The sequence below is a fragment of the Bombus affinis genome, chromosome 3 (assembly GCF_024516045.1).
Source record: "Bombus affinis isolate iyBomAffi1 chromosome 3, iyBomAffi1.2, whole genome shotgun sequence".
In the NCBI taxonomy this organism is placed as follows: domain Eukaryota; kingdom Metazoa; phylum Arthropoda; class Insecta; order Hymenoptera; family Apidae; genus Bombus; species Bombus affinis.
The window spans coordinates 16,722,953-16,735,466 of NC_066346.1; the positions used below are offsets into that span (position 1 = coordinate 16,722,953).

Sequence of the window (12,514 nt, forward strand, 5' to 3'; positions counted from 1 at the left end):
GGACAAGCCAGGGATCCGGTTACGTGGTCAAATTTCACTCCTTTCTCCTTGCTGCAGATGGAGCAGCAGGGTGCGTTGACGCAGGCAGTTATCGTGTGGTCTTTGGCTCCGCACTTCCTCCAAATCTCCTTTCCAGGGCTTATCACCGTGCATTTGTTCGCGATATGCCCGAACATGTGACATCTGAAGCACTTTACCACATTGGGTAGTGCCTTTATCGAGGCTATCGTCAAGCCGGTTCTGATCTTCCGGCTCGCCCCCTCTTTGGCCAGATAGGCTTTCGGCATCGTCACTATTGCCGATTGGGTGCCCCACGGCGCCATTTTTAGGGTCTTTACTTCGACCTCAGTAATATCGCTTATGCCCAGTTGCATTCCTATCACCCTGGCTAGTTCTTCCTTGCCTACGAGCGGGTCTATATCCCTGATCTCTACGGAGGTCTTGTCGCGCATTGGTAGCGCTCTCACCTTGCCTCTTAGCGCCGTGTTCATATCCGCCGCGGTCTTTTTGGCGTTGCTACCTGCTTTCAGCTCGATCAGAATGTCACCTGTTCTGGTTCTCCTAATTCCACAGCTCTCTTTTAGGGTCTCCCATGCCCCCATCAAGTTTTTGTAGACCTGGATCCACTCCTTGTCTTGCCCTACTTTGACGAGGATGGCTTCGGGTCTGTTACGAATCCTCTTCGGTCCCTCCGGCCTCTTTGGCTTGTCCAATGCCGCCCTTCCTGCGTTCGCCTTACTGACCACCGTCGGGGTGTCCGTTCTTTTTCCTCTCCTTCCGCGGACAGGGATCCAGTCATCCTTTACATCGCTGTCCGTGTAGTCAGTAGTCGCTTTTGCCGAGCTGTTGCCGGCACAGGCTCCTGCGTAGGAGGCCTCCACGGTCGTTGGTCTCTTTCTCTTGGTGTCGCCCTTCCCCTCGACGGGCGATATCTCCTTCCTTTTTCCTTCCTTCTCCTCACTCCTCCCCGGAGGGGTGGTCATCCTGGTGGCCGTGACTGTCCTAGCGTTCCTCTTGAGCCTCATCTCGTCCAACATCGAGTGGAGCTTGATCGCTTTTTTACTGATAGCGTCCCTCCTTTTCTTGATGTCGGTATCCTTTTTGCTCATGAGGTAGAGTCTGCTACCTATGCATTGGATTTCGCGGAAGACTTCTGTGATGATTTCCGTCATCGCCTTGCATTCGCTCATTTTGATGACGATACTGTCCTCGTCATTGCATTTGGTCTCGGCCGTTGCTCTGTTCGCCATGGCCTTCCTCCTGAGACATTCCCTTGGTGCCGCCACTTCGCTGCCGCTGTCCGACATTTCCGCCGGTGTGTCTAGCTCCGAGGTGCTGGCCGCTTCGTCCCTCGTTGCCATCGGCTGGCTCCTGGCCAGGCTTCTTGTTGTCTTGCACGCGCTCCCCTCCACTGAGGACTTTCTCATATATCTGGAGATCTTGTCACCTTTCAAGATTTTTTCCTTGGCGATTCGGGTCGCCTTTTTGGTGGGTGGTGTCTTTTCCTTGAGTGCCTGCATTGGCATCTCGACATCCTCGATGATTTCCGCGATGTCTTCATCAAATTCGAGGTATCTTCTTGTGCTTTTCTTGCACATCTTTTCCTCTGTGACAAGTGCAGGTGTTTCTTGGTCCCCGGTCGTGTTTACCGAACGAGGGGAGGCCCTGGGATCGACCTTCCCCTCGCCGTTCGTCCAGTTGCTGGGTGACCGTCAGGTCGAGCCTGGGACGCTACTCGAATCCCCGACGGGGCCTGGAAGCTCCGAAACCCCCTGAGCCGTAAGTTTACTTACCTTATAGTACTTGTCCATATTGTATTTGTATCTTTAATATACATATATATATATGTACGTATGTTTGAAATGGATGTCCTTCGACGTAGCCGTTCGTCGTATAATCCCACTGTATCCTTCCGCGTGTATGCGATTCGTGTCCTAAATAAACTTGCCGATGTCGTCGTAAAGTCGCCAGTCGTATGACTGATGACCGGATATTTCTAAAACTAGCAATGTCACTATCACTGTTCGACGCGGGGAGTTTTGACTGGCCCTCCACGGGGGCGCTCTCCACCACTCCTTGGTTACCCAGGTAGCCCGCACGGTGGCGCTTCGGTCGCGCGATCCAAGATGGCCTCCGCTCTGCCCCTAACCTCACTTTTCACACACAGCACTTTCAATCGTTTCTCTCGCCTCTATACCAGCGAGCTCCCCTATTTCTTGTATTCCCACTCATTCCGGAGCACTAGAAACTTCACTTTCGTGCACGTTTCCGCCCGAATTCTTTAATTTACCCAGATATTTCGGTTATGCCTACGGAGCGACGTGCACGTGTCCGTTCTGCTTGCCGCCATCATTTGATCCCCCCACAGCCGACTCTAACTACTCACTATGGAAAGCCTCCAGGAAACTCACGCGCCCCCCACAAATAATACCTCCAATCCGCCGTCCGCAGGGTGGATGGGCGCGTAGCCCTATAGAAAAAACCAACCTATTTGCCAAACACTTGACTGAAGTATTCCAACCCCATTCCTCCATAGCTGCAGCGGACGTCACCGAATACCTGCACACTCCCTTCCAAATGTCCCCTCCTATTGAACCCTTCACTTCTGCAGAGATCATAGAAGCAATCAGTCGCCTAAACCCCAAGAAAGCAGCAGGTCACGACCTAATAGGAAACAAAGCAATCAAGGAACTTCCCATAAAAGGGATTGCACTCATCGCATCAATCTTTAACGCCATCCTCCGCCTTGAACACTTTCCTAAGGCGTGGAAAATCTCACTAATCACCCTCATCCCCAAACCCGGTAAACCAATATATGAAACCAATTCCTATCTCCCAATCAGTCTTTTACCTACCCTGTCTAAACTATTCGAGAGAATGCTCACGAATCGTCTCCTCCCACTCCTAGAAGAATTGAAAACACTCCCAGACCACCAATTCGGCTTCCGAAAACAACACTCAACAGTAGAGCAAATCCAACGCATAACCCACATGATCAGCCAAACCCTTGAAAAGAAAAAATACTGTTCAGCGGTATTCCTAGACATCCAACAGGCATTCGACAAAGTATGGCATGAAGGGCTACTCTACAAGATCAAAAAGATCCTACCCCATCCATACTACTCCATCTTAAAATCCTACCTAACCAACAGACAATTCATAGTTAAATGCCTAGGCGCCTCTTCCGCAACATTCCCAATAGAATCCGGCATACCCCAAGGTAGTTTCCTCGGACCCCTACTGTTCTCCATCTACACTGCCGACTTACCTATATCAAACGAGGTAACAATAGCAACATTTGCCGACGACACAGCACTATTAGCTACCCACGCAGACCCGGCAATTGCCTCATCAACTCTCCAGCGAAGTCTCGACTCCATGGAAAAGTGGTTCCAAAAATGGGGTTTTAAAATAAACGAAAAAAAATCCTCCCGTGTAACCTTCACGCTCCGAAAACAAACCTGCCCCCAGGTCACCATTAACAACGCAATAATCCCAAGCAAGGACTCCGTAAGATACCTGGGCATGACCCTGGACAGGAGACTAACTTGGAAAAAACATATCTCAGAAAAAACAAAGCAACTAAAGGAAAAACTAAGAAAATTCTATTGGCTCACGGGCCGACGCTCCAAACTAAACATACAGAACAAAATAACCCTCTACAAGGCCGTAATAAAACCTGTCTGGTCCTAGGGAATCCAACTATGGGGAACAGCAAGTAACTCCAACATTGAAATACTCCAACGCTTCCAATCAAAAACGCTAAGATCCCTATTAAATGCACCCCGGTATGTTACCAACGAAACAATCCACCGTGACCTCAAGATACCTACAGTCAAAGATGAAATACACAAGTCCAGAAGCAGATATAACACAAGAGTCAACAACCACCACAACCCACTAGTCACCCAACTACTGGACACGACGGACCAGATCCGCAGACTAAGAAGAAAATACCCACTAGATTAAATCCTTAGTTCTACTAGAATCAACAATATAAAGCTATTATAATCCATGTCATTGTACCACGCCAAATTAAGTTACTGAAAATTCTCAACGAGAATTGATTGTAAATATTCTAATAAATAAAAAAAAAAAAAAGAAAAAAAACCTGCATTGATTGATTGTTGAGGCGATTACTAGCGGAAGGCAAGCGACTACTTGACCAATTGGCTTGCCGTTCTTTTCGTGAGTAGCGTTCTAAGTCGGCTGCTTTCTTTTCAGCTTCTTCAAGATTCACGGGTTCAATGATTAATAATGTTCGGCCTATGTCGCGCCTGAATCCCTTTCGGTACACACGGACAGTCTTCTTTGTAGTTTCTTCGATCATTAGCTTGCGTAGAAGTGGTTGTGGGTACTCGTTGGTTACTGCGTACAGTAAACGGTTGAGTATTCTTCTGAACCGAATATTAAAACTCTGCACTGATTCTTCCCGTCCCTGTCTCAACTCTTTTAATTGTTCCCGATATTCTTCCGAAGTCACTTGAGCTGCCACATTGTTCCTCAGTGCGTTGTACAGATCACTGTAGCACTCAATGGGGATGTTGCGGATACTTTGAGCTGCTTTTCCTACTATTTTTTCTGCCTTTATTGCTTTTAGCAATAAATCTTGCTCCATGCAACGGTCTTTCATACTGCTCACTTTGATAAATTCTTCCACACCTACATCATCGTCTCCGTTGAGCATTGGAATACAACGTATTGCATCCTTAACTCACAGAGTGGAAAGAGCGGGTGGAAAATAGCCTCTTTCTTCAACCTCGGGTTGTTCGGTGTCGATGTGCGCAGGTGGGATGCCTGGAATCGTTAACCCGGTCGGTTCGCGTGCACTAACCATACTCCCGGTGCGATTAATCGCTGTCGATTCACTTTCGTTGCTTTCAGTAATGATGGAACCAGAATCATCGGTCGCAAGGGATCCGAACCCAGTCCGTAGCTCTGCGACGGTTCTCCTAATATTTCCGATTTCTGCTACCCAGCATCTATTTGTTTCGTCACTTTGCATAGACAAACGTAACATATCCTCTTGTAAACGGGCAATACTCTCTTGCTGTTTTTGAATGCTATCCAATATTGCTCGCAACGTTGGATCCGTTGAGGTAGAAGTTTGAGATTCGTTTGTCTTAGACATCTTCCTGCTTACGGGCGAAGATGAGTCTTGGCTACTGAAGCTAGATTTTCTTTCACGGTAACGTACGAAGGAATCCAGTTTACCTTCCTTTGTCACTTCACTCGGTTCGTGATAGTTACTTCGTTGTTGCGGATGACCGTAGTCCCAAATAATTCTATCTTCCGTAGATGATGAATGTCTTTTGGTTTCCGAACAAACACTTTTCACTATCCTGGCAGTAATCGCCAAAAATGTCACGTAAAATAAAAAGCAGGAGGCTCGAACGAAAAGAAAAAATTAAGATAACAAAAAAACAAGAGAATTTATTTCTGAATTTACACTGACTGCGATTTTGTTCTGAGCTCCAGCCGTGACTTTCCAAGACTGAAGCTCTTACAATTTGACTTTCGGTAACATCTGTTTCTTCTTTGTTTGTCATTCCTCAATATCCCCACTACCCTGTAGGCGTACGTGACCGTTGTCACACTTCTAGGACATTCGGTGGAAGGACCGTTAGGATACAGATGACTCATTAGGCACTTCGGCGATATACATTGTCGCCAAGGCCGCCACATCTCTATCTCCATCATCGGTCCATCGGATTTGAAGTATGCCGGTCGTGACAAGAGCAAGGTCGTTCAAGATGAAATCCTCGGCCCTTGTTAAATCGTCTCGGTCGGGGTCGAACAATGCGTTCGCCAGCATCCTCGTTTCTCGGTGATTGCACATAAAGCTGCCATTACTAGAACTTCAGTGGGCGGTAAGCGCTGGTGCTTTTTCCAGTCTCGCGTTCGCGCTTACTCTTACGCACAGTTCGCCGCTGCACTCGCGTGCGTTTGCAGCCGCGTTCATCCGTCCATGTGGCTGCCAGTCGTAGCACGAAGCTCGTTCGTCGCGTTTACTCCACTTTTTTCATCGAAAAATTTTATCCGGAATATCACGTTCGACTCGACGACCGATTAATTATCGTATTTTACTTTCACCGATGGTGCATCATTTTCATGGGAAACGTTTAAATTTCCACGTGGTGCCACGTGGTGGAAAAATTGGCCACCGGTTGCTGCACGACGCTCCTTCGTCGCGTTTATTCCACCTCTTCGGCGAAACGTTCCATCCGGAACGTCGCGATCGACACGAGATCGAAATTAATTATATTCTACTTTCTCCGATGGTGGATCGTTCTTGCGCGAAAGAAAATTAAATTCCTACGGCACGTGGTGAATAAATTGGCCACCAGTTGCTGCACGACGCTCCATCGTCGCGTCTACTCCACTTTTTCGTCGAAACCTTCTGTCCGGGGGTATCGCGATCGACCCGAGATCCGATCGATCGTCTTATCCTTCCGTCCTTTTCGCGAAAGTCGTTCGAATTTCTGTGACGCGCGCGTGGAAAATACTGGCGCGAATCTTCGAGTTAGTGAGAATCTTTGGCTCGAATTTGATGATTCGTTCGCGTGGGAATCACACGGCGAGGCGTGCGATTGTCGCGATCGCTCTTATCGCTCGCTCCACTTACGTTCCGCTTCGTTCTACCGACTACTAGTTTGCTGCATTCCCCAGTCTCGATGATGGCGGCAAGCAGAACGGACACGTGCACGACGCTCCGTAGGCATAACCGAAACATCTGGGTAAATTAAAGAACTCGGGCGGAAAGTGCACGAAAGTGAAGTTTCTAGTGCTCCGGAATGAGTGGAAATGCAAGAAATAAGGGAGCTCGCTGGTATAAAAGCGAGAGAAACGATTGAAAGTGCTGTGTGTGGAAAGTGAGGTTAGGGGCAGAGCGAAGGCCATCTTGGGTCGCGAGACCGAAGCGCCACTGGGCGGGCTACCTAGGTAACCAAGGAGTGGGAGAGCGCCCGCGTGGATTGCCAGTCAAAACTCCCCGCGTCGAACAGTGATAGGGACACTGCGAGTTTATGTATCCGGTCATCAGACAGACGACTGGCGACCTTACGACGACATCGGCAAGTATTTAGGACACGAATCGCATACACGCGGAAGGATACACCTCAAACATACATATATATATATATATGTATATTAAAGTCATAAACACAATATGGACAAGTACTACAAGGTAAGTAAACTTACGGCTCAGGGGGTTTCGGAGCTTCCAGGCCCCGTCGGGGATTCGAGTAGCGTCCTAGGCTCGACCCGACGGTCACCCAACGACTGGACGAACGGCGAGGGGAAGGTCGATCCCAGGGCCTCCCCTCGTTCGGTAAACACGACCGGGGACCAAGAAACACCCGCAGATGTCACAGAGGGAAAGATGTGCAAAAAAAGCACAAGAAGATACCTCGAATTTGATGAAGACAACGCGGGATTCATCGAGGATGTCGAGATGCCAATGCAGGCACTCAAGGATAAGACACCACCCACCGTAAAGGCGACCCGATTCGCAAAGGAAAAAATCCCGAAAGGTGACAAGATCACCAGATATTTGAGAAAGTCCCCAGTGGAGGGGAGGGCGGGCAAGACAACGAGAGGCCTGGCCAGAAGCCAGCCGATGGCAACGAAGGACGAAGCGGCCAGCACCTCGGAGCTAGACACACCGGCGGAAATGTCGGACAGCGGCAGCGAAGCGGCGGCACCAAGGGAAAGTCTCAGGAGGAAGGCCATGGCGAACAGAGCAACGGCCGAGACCGAAAGCAATGACGAGGACAGTATCGTCATCAAAATGAGCGAATGGAAGACGATGACGGAAATCATCACAGAAGTCTTCCGCGAAATCCAATACATAGGTAGCAGACTCTACCTCATGAGCAAAAAGGATACCGACATCAAGGAAAGGAGGGACGCTATCAGTAAAAAAGCGTCCAAGCTCCACTCGATGTTGGACGAGATGAGGCTCAAGAGGAACGCTAGGACAGTCACGGCCACCAGGATGACCACCCCTCCGGGGAGGAGTGAGGAGAAGGAAGGAAAAAGGAAGGAGAGATCGCCCGTCGAGGGGAAGGGCGACACCAAGAGAAAGAGACCAACGACCATGGAGGCCTCCTACGCAGGAGCCTGTGCCGGCAACAGCTCGGCAAAAGCGACTACTGACTACACGGACAGCGATGTAAAGGATGACTGGATCCCTGTCCGCGGAAGGAGAGGAAAAAGAACGGACACCCCGACGGTGGTCAGTAAGGCGAACGCAGGAAGGGCGGCATTGGACAAGCCAAAGAGGCCGGAGGGACCGAAGAGGATTCGTAACAGACCCGAAGCCATCCTCGTCAAAGTAGGGCAAGACAAGGAGTGGATCCAGGCCTACAAAGACCTGTTGGGGGCAAAGGAGACCCTAAAAGAGAGCTGTGGAATTAGGAGGACCAGAACAGGTGACATTCTAATCGAGCTGAAAGCAGGTAGCAACGCCAAAAAGACCGCGGCGGATATGAACACGGCGCTAAGAGGCAAGGTGAGAGCGCTACCAATGCGCGACAAGACCTCCGTAGAGATCAGGGATATAGACCCGCTCGTAGGCAAGGAAGAACTAGTCAGGGTGATAGGAATGCATCTGGGCATAAGCGACATCACTGAGGTCGAAGTAAAGACCCTAAAAATGGCGCCGTGGGGCACCCAATCGGCAATAGTGACGATGCCGAAAGCCTACCTGGCCAAAGAGGGGGCGAGCCGGAAGATCAGAACCGGCTTGACGATAGCCTCGATAAAGGCACTACCCAATGTAGTAAAGTGCTACAGATGTCACATGTTCGGTCATATCGCGAACAAATGCACGGCGATAAGCCCTGGAAAGGAGATTTGCAGGAAGTGCGGAGCCAAAGACCACACGATAGCTGCCTGCGCCAACGCACCCTGCTGCTCCACCTGCAGCAAGGAGAAAGGTGTGAAATTTGACCACGTAACCGGATCCCTGGCTTGTCCAGAGTATAGAAGGCGGTTGAAAGCGAATAAATGAGGATACTGCAGATAAACCTCAACAGATGCAAGCTGGCGCAGGACATGATGCACCAATGCGCGATCGAACTTAGGCCGGATATAATAATAATTTCCGAGCCGAACAGGCAGCTACCGCACTGGTTTAATGACACCAAAGGAGACGCCTCGATATGGGTCACACTCCTCAATGGCAAACTGCCTGATGAAACAACAGAGGTCAAGAGCGACGGGATAGTGGGCGTCCGCGTCGGCGACGTCTTCTGCTTCAGCGGATACTGTTCGCCCAACATAAATAGGCTAGCATACTCCGAGTACATAGACACGCTGTCGACTATGACGAAGAGCGCTGCTAGAGGACACGACAAGATCGTCGTAGCCGGAGACTTCAACGCAAAGTCAACCTGTTGGGGAGGATCGACCACAGACAAGAGAGGGAGAGTCTTAATGGAGGCACTAAGCAGCCACCGGGTGTTTCCACTGAGGCTCAAGGAAAAGTATACCTTCTTCATGAACGGGAAGACGAGCTTCCCTGACATAATAAGCGTATCCAATAAGGTCAGCGAGATACACGCCGGTAGCGCGGTCTTGGACAAATACTCGGCCTCGGAACACCTGTACGTGCTCCACAGGTTTAAGGCGAGGAAGACCCGAACCGTATCGAAGTTCTACAGGTACGTGACCAAGGACATATCGCCGGAGGAGTTCCTGAGCAGATTCGACGACACTCTGAAGAAGGAAGACCTCAACGCGGCTATCGGAGAGGATGGGACCGAGCCCCTGCAAAAGAGCATCGAAGGTACGTGCGAAGGGATGCTAAGGAAGTCGAACTGTGCGGCGACCCGCAAGTACGCGAACTACTGGTGGAACCCGATGATCGCGGAACTGAGAGCGCAGGCGCACAAAGCGCTCAGGAGGGTGACGAGAGAAAGGAAGAAGAACGCCGGCAACACCGAGCCCCTCGTCAACGCCAACAAGGAGATCCGAAGGCACTTAAAAAAGGAGATCGCCCGCAGCAAAAAAACAGCCTGGGCAGAATACTGCAAGATACTGGAGAGCGACCCTTGGGGCAAACCCTATCGCACGGTCATGAAGATATGTAAAAGCAAGGGACCAACCAACGACATGCCGATCGACATGGTGAAGGCAGTCTTACAGAGGCTATTCACCTTGGGACACGGACCCCCCCATTATGAGGGCCGCGAAAAGGCAGAGACCGAAGAAGAAGGAGATATTAGCCTCAGCGTCGCCATCGGCGAAAGCGATGTCGTCGATGCCGCCGGAAGAATGAACACCAAGAAGGCTGCAGGAGTCGATGGCGTGCCGGGCGAGATCGCGAAGCTGGTAGCGAGTCGCAGGAGCGAACTCGTGACAAGGGCGTTCAACGGCATCACTGAAACAGGAAGGATCCCAGTCTGCTGGAAGACGGCCAGAGTAATACTGCTAAGGAAACCGGGTAAGGATCCCAGTCTCCCTAACGCGTACCGGCCGATAAGCATACTCCCAACCATGAGCAAGATCTGGGAAAAATGCTTTAAGAAGATCATCGAGAGATGCATCGGAATGGACCCGTTCCATCGGAGGCAATATGGCTTCAGAAAGAAGAGGAGTACGGTAGACGCCATCACGCAGGTGATGAAGTTTGCCAACATCTGCAGACAGAAGAAGGTAGTATGCGTGATGATCACCCTAGATATTAGCAATGCCTTCAATTCGCTCAGCTGGAAGAGCATATACGAGGTATTTGACAAGAGGAAGCTGCCATGGAAGGTCAAAAGGCTAATCGGCAGTTACCTATCCGGAAGGAGGATCATCGTGAGCAACCAGCACGGCACGGTGGAGCACGAGGTGGCGGCGGGAGTCCCGCAGGGATCCATCCTCGGACCATTCCTGTGGAACTTGGTATACGACCGGTTGCTCGAGAGACTCGACAACATGCCAATGGTCAGAGCAACCGCCTTCGCGGATGATCTGGCCATCACGTGCTCCGTCGGGAGGAACGAAGAGGCCTCCGCCAAGGTCAACACGATGCTAAGGATCGCTAACGACTGGTGCACGAGTGTCGGGCTCACCCTGGCGAGAGAAAAGACGGAGGTCATGTTCATCACAAGCTTGCGAGTGCCGAGAGTGGTGAAACTCAGGTTGGGCTCCTCGGACATCGAAACGGTCGATCGCATCAGGTATCTCGGAGTCGTCATTGACTCCAGTCGGAGGTTTGGTGCGCATATCGAGATGGCGTGTAACAGAGCCGACAAGTTAATAGGAGCACTTAGGGGAATTCTACCCAACATCAACGGGCCGCCCAGCTTGGCTCGGAGGCTCTACTACAATGTGTGGGAGTCCATCGTAACTTACGGAGCACCGGTGTGGGCTAGAGCAGCGAATACCGATAAGAACAGGAAAAAGCTGAAACGTGCACAACGAACGGCCCTGTGCATAACAACGACGGCATATCGTACCGTCTCCCACGCGGCACTTTGCGTGTTGACCGGGAATCTCCCGATTTACATAAAGATAAAGATGCTCGGAGAGACCTACGAGAGGAACAAGATCCACGGGCCCAGGAGTGGCACGGATGACGACTGCAAGCTGAAGGAGGAACTGGAGGCGATTCGCAAGAAGGCCCAAGAGGACTGGCAGAAGGAGTGGAGCAACTACAAAAAAGAAAATATCACAAAGAAGCTAATACCGAGTGCGCTGTTATTTACCAAAAAGAAGATGGACATCGATCACCACACCATGCAGCTGCTAACCGGGCATGGGAGCTTCGGTGTCTATAGGAAAAGGATTGGCAGGGACAGCGACAGCAACTGTCTCGACTGTGGAGACCCGAACGACGATGCAGAGCACGCCCTCTTCGCGTGCCCGAAGTGGACGGACAGAAGGATCGAGCTGGAGAACGCTCTGGGCGGGAAGATAGACGTGGGCAATCTGATCGCCACGGTGACCGCCAAGGACGAGAGCTGGAATAAATTTAGGCAATTCTGCAAGACCGTCATGTGTCACAGGAGGGTGACAGCGAGGGCCTGGGAAGAAGCAAGGAGGAGAACGAGCGAAACAACAACTACGCGGAGCAATGAGGGCAAGAACATGAAACAACGAAAAACCGCAGAAGGAGACCAGCCCAGTATTCTGAACTGGCTGAGAGGACGACATGAGCAGTAACGACCCGAAGAAGTAGATACTACGGGGCACGAAAGGACAACCCTGATGACTGCCGACAGGTTTTACCGGGGTTGTCTGCCCCCCAAGCGGAGGAAGAAGGAGGAGGGGTTTTTAGTGGGTATGGCAACGACATCCGACCGACTCCCACATAACCCAGTGATGCGGGTCACTGGGCATGCGTAATAGCATTTTCCCCTCCCCACGCAAAAAAAAAAAAAAAAAAAAAAAAAAAAAAAAAACTAGTTTGCTGCATTCCCGGTTACTTTACTGGTGGTGAATCGTTAATCGACGCGAGTTACCGCCGACGAGTTTGTTACGATACGCAAGTACAGTGGAAAAAGGAGTTTAGCGAAACAGT

At 50.6% G+C, this 12,514-nt stretch overlaps 3 protein-coding genes across 6 annotated transcripts in view; 1 reads left to right on the top strand and 2 right to left on the bottom strand.

Annotated features, from left to right (window-relative positions):
- LOC126914788 (uncharacterized) overlaps positions 1 to 12,514 on the bottom strand; it is a 415,880-nt gene that overhangs the window by 328,537 nt on the left and 74,829 nt on the right. The gene's annotated exons all lie outside the window — the stretch shown is intronic.
- The window catches only part of LOC126914764 (uncharacterized), a 192,531-nt gene that overhangs the window by 129,588 nt on the left and 50,429 nt on the right, over positions 1 to 12,514 (bottom strand). The window lies entirely within an intron of this gene.
- Positions 4,716 to 12,514, top strand: part of LOC126914751 (uncharacterized) — a 57,105-nt gene continuing 49,306 nt past the window's right edge. The window contains exons 1-2 of the transcript XR_007709789.1: positions 4,716 to 5,520; positions 5,604 to 5,827. The gene's annotated coding sequence lies outside the window, so the exon portion shown is untranslated. The remainder of the gene's footprint in view (positions 5,521 to 5,603; positions 5,828 to 12,514) is intronic.